The sequence below is a fragment of the Cynara cardunculus genome, unplaced genomic scaffold (genome assembly GCF_001531365.2).
Source record: "Cynara cardunculus var. scolymus isolate 2C unplaced genomic scaffold, CcrdV1 Un_Scaffold_7655, whole genome shotgun sequence".
NCBI lineage: Eukaryota > Viridiplantae > Streptophyta > Magnoliopsida > Asterales > Asteraceae > Cynara > Cynara cardunculus.
This window is the reverse complement of record NW_020203677.1, coordinates 4,389-13,339: the sequence shown is the minus strand read 5'-3', so window position 1 is coordinate 13,339 and position 8,951 is coordinate 4,389. Positions and strand designations below refer to the sequence as shown.

The 8,951-nt window shown below is 36.2% G+C and overlaps 1 pseudogene; it reads left to right on the top strand.

Annotated features, from left to right (window-relative positions):
* The first annotated feature begins 4,253 nt into the window (after positions 1 to 4,253).
* LOC112504976 lies at positions 4,254 to 5,779 on the top strand (annotated as a pseudogene).
* Positions 5,780 to 8,951: the final 3,172 nt, after the last annotated feature.

Here is an 8,951-nt window from a genome sequence, read left to right as displayed (position 1 = left end):
GTTGGTGTTGCCTTTTGAACCAGAGGCTCTAGTTAGTAGAACCAGAGACTCTAGTTATACATGAACTCGTTTTGATCATTTTTGGCTATGGAAAAATCTATTTTATTATTTACAAAGTTAGTCAAAGAACCTTATGAGAAATTATCTATGCAAGAGTCTCTTGTTAGTGCAACTAGAGGCTCTAGTAAAGGAACCAGAGGGGATCTGGTCCTGATTAGTTGAAATATTTTCTAAGTATGGATTTTGGAACCAAAGGCCCAATGAACTCAAACAGAATGTGATTTTATATTTGTTAATCGGAATGGTATATTTCAAATAAATGTTTTGGTGCTCTACACCCTGCATTACATAAAAAAAAAAAAGAACCTCACTAGACATTCATGTCTAACCCTCAATTTTGTGTTTTCAAATATGTGTGGAGGTAATGATAATAAAGGAAAGAGCATTCTATGATTACTTCCTATGTGCTTAGATTATGAAGACCATGTYTGCATAAGTTTTTGGAGAATATATGTTATACAAGAGCATGTATTTTGAATTTTCGGTATTGTTTATTTTGTATCAATGAATCTTGTATTATGGACCGTTGTGGGCTTATTATGTATTTTATGAATGTAATATGTGTTACATGCAATGTGTCATTTGGGGGTGTTTCATTTGTGGATGTTGTACTTAACTTAATATGTGAACCCATTTCTCTTTGAAAACTTTTCCAACAACATAGACGTGAATCGACTGTCTCGATCAGAAATTATTGACAACGGAACACCTTGACGTGTTACCACTTCATCAATATATAATTTTGATAACCGGTCCATCGAATATGATTCTTTCATTGGTAAGAAAATACCAGACTTAGATAATCGATTCACAATAACCCATATGACATCTAACCCTTCGGTGTTTTAGGTAATTTGGTTATGAAATCCATAATTATGTGATCCCATTTCCAAATCGAAATTTCTAATGACTGCAACTTATCGTAAGGGCGTTGATGTTCTATCTTCACTTGCATGCATGTCATACACCGTTCAACATGCCTGGCTATATCTTTCTTCATGCTCGGCCACAAATAAAATTGTTTCATATCTCTATACATTTTTGTTCATATCCAGGTGGAAAAAATGATATTTGTGGGCTTCACTTAAGATGCGTTCTCTGAGATTACCATAAGACGGTACCCAGACTCTGTTCTGAGAACTCAACAATTTTCGGCTGTGTTTTACTAATTCGGATATCACGCCACCAAGTCGTTCTTATTTGATCTTGTCTTCTCTCATAGCCTCACCTTGGAATCTTTGCAGTTCTTCCTCGATACTTGGCAATAACTCAGATCTTAACGCTATAGCTTTAATTGTACCACTCCTTTATTTACGACTTAAAGCATCAACCACCACATTAGCCTTGACCGAATGATACAAAATCTCAAATCATGATCATTTACTAGTTCCAACCAGCGTCTTTGGCGCATATTTAATTTCTTCTGATGGAACAAATGCTGCAAACTTTTATGGTCAGTAAAAATTTGGCATTTAGTTCCATATAAGTAATGCCTCCAAATTTTCAAAGCAAACACTACAGCTGATAATTCCATATCGTGGGTAGGATATAGCTTTTCGTGATCCTTTAATTGCCTTGAAGCATAGTCAATAAGTTTTCCACATTCCATTAACATACAACCCAAACCCATCTTTGAGGCATCACTATAGACCACAAAATCTTCCGTCCCATCAGGTAAGGATAGAATTGGTGCGCTACACTGTTTATCTTTCAACATCTGGAAAACCTTAGCTTGTTCCTCCTTCCATTCAAACCTCACATTCTTTTTCGTCAATCCAGTTAATAGGGTAGCTATACGAGAAAAGTCCTACATGAACTTTCGATATTAACCCTCCAGCCCAAGGAAACTCCTGATTTTTGTTGGGGTTTTCGGTGCTTCCCACTTTTCAATGGCTTCAATTTTGAGAGGATCCAACTTTATACCCAACTCAAAAATAACATGGCCCAAAAACTGGACTTCTCGTAACCAGAACTCACATTTTGACATCTTGGCATACAACTTTTCTTGTTTCAATAATCCAGAAGCAATCGTAAATGATTTGCGAGCTCTCCCTCTGATCAAGAGTATATCAAAATATCAACGATAAAAGCAATAACAAATTTGTCCATATATGAATGACATACCTCATTCATCATATCCATAAATGTTTCTGGTGCGTTTGTAAGCCCGAACGGTATGACCAGGAACTCATAGTTCCCATAACGCATACTAAATGTCGTTTTCGACACTTTTCTTCTCGAATTTTCAGCTGATGATAACCGGATCATAAATCAATCTTAGAAAAGTAAGTGGACCCAACTAATTGATCAAATAAAACATCAATTCTTGGAAGAGGATACTTATTCTTGATTGTTAACGGTGTACCCCAAGGAGATGTACATGGTTAGATAAAACCTTTATTCAATAATTCCTTAAACTGTGTATTAGCTCCTTTAATTCAAACAAAGCTAACAACTGGCGTAGCTCCAGGCAACAATTCAATCTGGAATTCTATTGAACGATCAGGAGGTAAACTTGATAAATCTTCCGGAAAGACTGAGAAATTCTCTTAGAACAGGGATATCCTCCATATTATTCTTTTCTTTCTTTAAATCGATCATATAGGCAAGAAAACTGATACACCCCTTCTGTACATACTTTCGAGCCTTTAAAACAAAAATAAGGCTGGAATAATCATCTTCTTATTACAGATTATAGTGGCTTGGTTTTAGTCAATCAATCCATATTGACTTTTATATCAAATTCTCTTAATGTTATAGGAAATAACCGGATAGGTACTTCACATCCTTCTACGGTTATAAAACAATCATCAAAAACTTCCTTAACCGATATGTCACTATCATTTGTTGTTTCTACTATCAAAACCTCATCTAACACTTTAGGTTTTAAACACGCGCAACCAACAAATGATGGAGACACAAAAGAACGAATTGCACCAGAATCAAATAAAACTTTGGCACATACTGAATTAACGAAGAATGTACCTTTCACTACTTCAGGATGTTACAAGCGGTGCAAATGAAGTAGGTGATGCAAATGTAGTTGTTAACCGGTGTATTGGCTCCGGCTTCTTTATTAAAAATTGGGTTCCCCATTTCTTCTGGATTATTCTGAGTTGAACGCCCCAACAAATTTATCAAATTGTCTTGAAATTTTCCTAGCTCGCTGCTAACATTTCCTGGGTAATAAACCTAGGGTCATGAGCAAAACCTCTACCCCTTGTTCTGCCCCGTCCATGTCCTGACATAGAGCTTTCTTGTACTGACATTTCCCGTTCTGTATGGACTTCTTGTTAAATACTTCTTCCTTTCCAATGGTTGTAGCAATTTCAGGATTTTCTTCCGCAATCAAAACACCCTTTCCTCTGCCTCTTCCATGGCCCGCATATGTTCTTCCAGAACGATTAGGATTATTTGTCATTTTTACTTTCTTTCTGTCATAATAAACACATATTCCATTAATCACATGGTAAAGTATGATAACATACTTACACTTAAATCATGTATTCACAACTCAATGATTACACTAATCTCATTTAATCTAACTCTACGATACTTATCCTCATAATAGGTTCAGTTATAACACATTCCCAAGTCCGAAATCATAGTAGAACCTATTATCACATACTCCGTACCTCTAGTTTAAGTCGAAGTATCAGGAAAATACCCAGATCTCTTAAACTGTTGCTTTGATACCAAATGAAACAACCCACCATATACTAAACAGTACTAACAACAAAACTCATACCTCCACTTGCATCATATGTAAAAAATTACACATATTTCACTGCATATTTACATATGACAACTCAACAATATAAGTTAACAATTTTTTTATCCTAATAAAACTTTTTTCTACATTTTTCCTTTGCCTTTATCCTGTGAAGTTGGATGACCTGCAAAATAAATTATCACAATAATTGAGGGTTAGACCAAAAGGTCTTGTGAGTGGATCTCCCTCATGCAAATAGAATCTACTACAATTATCAGGATAATTTAAACCTAAATTCTAACAATAAAGTGACATCTCGATTATCTCGCCATTTCATCTATCTCGGTTACAATGCCATTTCATCTATCGCAATTACACCACCATTTCAACCATCGAGGTTACACCGCCATTTCAACTATTGCAGTTACACCGCCATTTCAGCTATCACGGTTACACTATCGTTTCAGCTATTTCAGTTACAATGCCGTTTCAACTATCGTGGTTACACCACCATTTCTACTATCACGGTTATTGTGAGGAATAAGGGCCAATCCTGACAGTACTTTACGGACAACAGTTAGTCCCATTCGGATGAAACTTTGATCGGTGAAGAGTTATTGGACAACACTTGTTTGGTGAAGGGTTATCGGACAACACTTGCTCGGTGAAGGGTTATCAGACAACACTTGCTCGGTGAAGGGTCCTTACCGGTTAATACTTTGATTGATGAGGAACTTACTGGACAACACATAATCGATGAAGGGTCATTATCGGTTGATACTTTGATCGATGAGGGTCTTACCGAACAACAGAAAATCGATGAGGGGTCTTTAACGATTGATACTTTGATCGATGAGGGGTCCTTATCGGTTGATAATTTTATCGATGAGGGGCTTACCGGATAACACATAATCGATGAAGGGTCCTGGTTGATACTTTGATCGATGAGGGGCTTACCGGGCAACACATAATCGATGAGGGGTACCTCATTGGACAATGCTTTATCCGTTGAGGAATCTAATCGGACAATGCCTTGTCTGATGAGGGTTCTCCTTAGGTGATTCATTGTACGGTGAATAAAAGTAGCAGTTGTAATGCAGTTAAAACCAACCCATACACCATACATTAGGATTTTTAGCAGCATATACCAAAAAATTGTAACAATCAGAAATACTCAAATTAGTAAAAAGGAACTCAACTTTGCCTTAAAAACTCTGCTTCAATATATGCTTCCTCTTCTACCTTCGCTAAAGATGCCAAAGTGATATCTCTCAATAAAAAGTGGTAAAACCTTTCCTAGATCATCCATACTTACTATATATAGTAAGTAGGAAGGAGAAGGTTTGGGGGCTGTGCATGAGCAGGCACCTCCCCGCATGCATCACACACCCTTAATATTTTTATATCCCAATCTCATCAATTGAGGATATATATATATATATATATATATCATATGCTGGTTCCTCAATATTACTTAAACGACATTTTAACCCTGAACTTTTTATTGCTATAATACTTCAAAATCTGACCAACTAGATTTTGATATCAACTATTACATTTTCCCAAACGATGTTGATTTTCTTAATCCACCAGTTGAGTTGGAGAAGAGGAAGCACAAGCTAAAACGTCGTGTTCACTCTTCAAACTCTTTCTTCATGGTACCCATTTTGTATCTTTTACTATGGTCTATCGTTTTTTGTTTTCATGTTATATTTTGATATCCTAATAAGTTTTTCACTTCCAACAAAACACATTGTTGCAGGATGTTAAGTGGCAAGGTTTTTTCAACATGTGAATATTCGTATAAATTTTCTTTTTCGTTCAATGTTTTGTGTTTCACCTCGTTCCCTTGTTTGCTGTTCTATTTCATTTTCTAATTTTTTTGTTATATTTATGATAACAAAAAATTGTATTTAGCTACTCTCAAACTATTGTGGTATGTGGAAATTGCTATTCTATGTTGCTAGGCGCACCAAAGGATGCTCCTTCCAGAGGAAGGGTGACTGATCAAGTAATCGAATGTTGCTTTCTTTATTATGGTGTATTTCTTAATCAGAAGTTGTTCTGGTTACTAATTACAAGTTGAGTCATTTATGGTAGTTTTTTATTGTTCCTTTTTAAGTGGGGCACAAACTTGTTAATTTGATAACATTGAATTCGTCCTTGTAATGACTCAAGTTTTGGATTTTTGATATTATCTATGGATGCATAATCTCCTTTGAAACCGTTATCGTAACCCTTTTGGTGAACTACTGTAACAACCCACATATTCTATGTACCGATAATCCACATCATCATACTCATAACATAAAATATAACATCGTTTACTAACTACAGATTAACAAAATACTTTCTTGGTATACATTTTGAATAACTAAACGTCATTCATTCTAAAGTTTTCCCTTGCCTTTATCTTGCGAGGTATGATGACCTGCAAAACAGGTAGTCCAACAACTAAGTGTTAGACCAAAAAGGTCTAATGAGTGTATAATTCTCAAACGAACAATATACTTTCCAAACAATCAGTTCAGAATCAAACCTGTTATGACACATAAACTTATATATGTCTCTCGCGGTTACACCGCCATTACATCTCTCATTTCATCTCTCTCTCGCGGTTACACCGCCATTTCATCTCAAAAATACTTCAATTATATTTCAACACATTAACCGAATTTGAAGTCCGGTCAACCTTGTCCGGATATAGAATCCGGGCAAACACTTGGAATTTAGTCAATATCTTTGTCCTCATTACAAGTCCGGACAATACATTGTCCAACCTTTGACCGGTTTAAAACAATCCGGTCAATACACCGCCAAACTCTTGAACGGTTTAGACGAGATCCGATCACCTCTTGACCGGTTAGGGAGGACTCCGGACAACATTTTAGCGGTTTAAAATAAACCGGTCATCTCTTGAGCGGTTTTCTATTCGGATGAGATTGTCCGGATATTAATCCGGACACCATTTGAACGGTTTAAATAAGAATCCACATAAAATGAAACAGAATTCATAATAACCAGTTCCAAATACTACTAAATTGTATGTAAACAATTTATATCCAAAGCGTTAATACACTCACCTTTAAAAATCGAATATCTAAGCTTTTGAATCCTCTTCTTGCAATCCGTATGACTTCAAAGAAAACTTTCTAAATATAGTGAGTGTAAAACCTTTCATCTACTCAACTTCTCTCTATATATATATTGAGGAAAGGTGGTGGGCGGCACAACCAGCCGACCTCCCCCCGTTTTTCTTTTTAAAATTAAATCTCAAAATATATATATATAAACATAACACATACACACACCCATACACACACACACACACACACCCATACACACACACACACACACACACACATATATATATATATATATATATGTTAAAGAAATCTTAAATCAAAACTTGATACCCGAATATTACAACATTCCCTCCTTAAAAGAATTCCGTCCCGGAATTTCATTAAGTAAACAGATAAGGATATTTCATCCATATTTCCGATTCTGATTCCCAGGTGGCATCTGATCCCTTACGATAACGCCACTGAACTTTTACTAACCCAATCTCTTTGTTTCGTAGTTTCTTCACCTTGTAGTCAGTAATCTGTTCAGGGGTTTCTTCAAAACATAATCTTTCATCTACCTTAATCTTAGGTAATGGTACTGCCACATCAGGACTTATTAGACACTTCCTTAAATTTGACACATGGAACGTGTCATGAATTCCACTTAATTCAAAAGGAAGTTATAATTTGTAGGCCATTTCCCCAATCCTTTCAATAATAAGGAATGGTCCAATGTACCTTGGACTTAACTTTCCCTTTTTACCAAAACGTAGCATTCCTTTCCATGGCGATACCTTTAACATTACTCTATCACCCACTTGAAATTCAATCGGCTTCCGACGGTTATCTGCATAACTTCTTTGTCTATCTTGTACGGCCTTCATTCGTTCTCGTACTACTCCAATTTTATCAGCAGTTTGCTGAACTAACTCATTCCCAGCTAACTGTTTTTCACCTATTTCATTTCAACACAAAGGAGTTTGACATTTACGTCCATACAGTACCTCGAAAGGTGCTGCTTGAATACTTGAATGGTAGCTATTGTTGTATGCAAATTCCACCAAAGCCAAATGACTATCCCATGATCCTCCAAAATCAATGACACATGCTCTCAACATATCTTCTAAAGTTTGAATAGTTCGTTCACTTTGTCCATCAGTCTGAGGGTGATAAGTTGTACTTAGCTTAATTTGCGAACCCATCTCTCTTTGGAAACTCTTCCAAAACATGGGTGTGAACCGACTATCCCTATCAGAAACAATTGACAGAGAAACACCATCTCGTGTCACTACCTCATCAATGTATAGTTTTGCCAATCTTTCCATTGGATAAGATTCTTTCATAGGTAGGAAGTGTGCAGATTTAGATAACCGATCTACTATCACCCATATAACATCATACCCTTTCGATGTTCTCGGCAGTTTGGTTATGAAATCCATAGTGATATGATCCCATTTCCAAACTGGAATTTTTAAAGATTGCAACTTACCATAAGGGCGCTGGTGTTCAATCTTTACTTGGAGACATGTCAGGCATTGCTTAACATGTTTAGCAATATATTTCTTCATACCTGGCCACCAATAATGTTGTTTCAAATCCCGATACATTTTATTTGTACCTGGATGTATCGCAAAACGTGACTTATGAGCCTCATCCAAAATACATTTTCTGAGATCACCATAGCTTGGTACCCAAATTTTGTTTTGAAACTTCCAAAATTCTCTGTCATCTCTCACTAGATCAGATATTAATCCACCCAATCTTTCCTGTTTGATCTTATCCTTCTTCATTGCCTCATGTTGAAATTCTTGTAAMTCTTCTTGAATACTGGGTAATAACTCAACTCGTAATGCTATAGCTTTGATGGTTCCACTTTTCTCTTGTCGACTTAATGCATCGGCTACCACGTTTGCCTTTCCTGGATGATATAAAATTTCACAATCATAATCACTTACCAAWTCCAACCATCTTCTCTGACGCATATTCAGATCCTTCTGATGGAACAGATGTTGCAAGCTCTTATGATATGTGAAGATTTGGCATTTCGTTCCATACAAATAATGTCTCCATATCTTCAAAGCAAACAGTACTGCCGCCAATTCCATATCGTG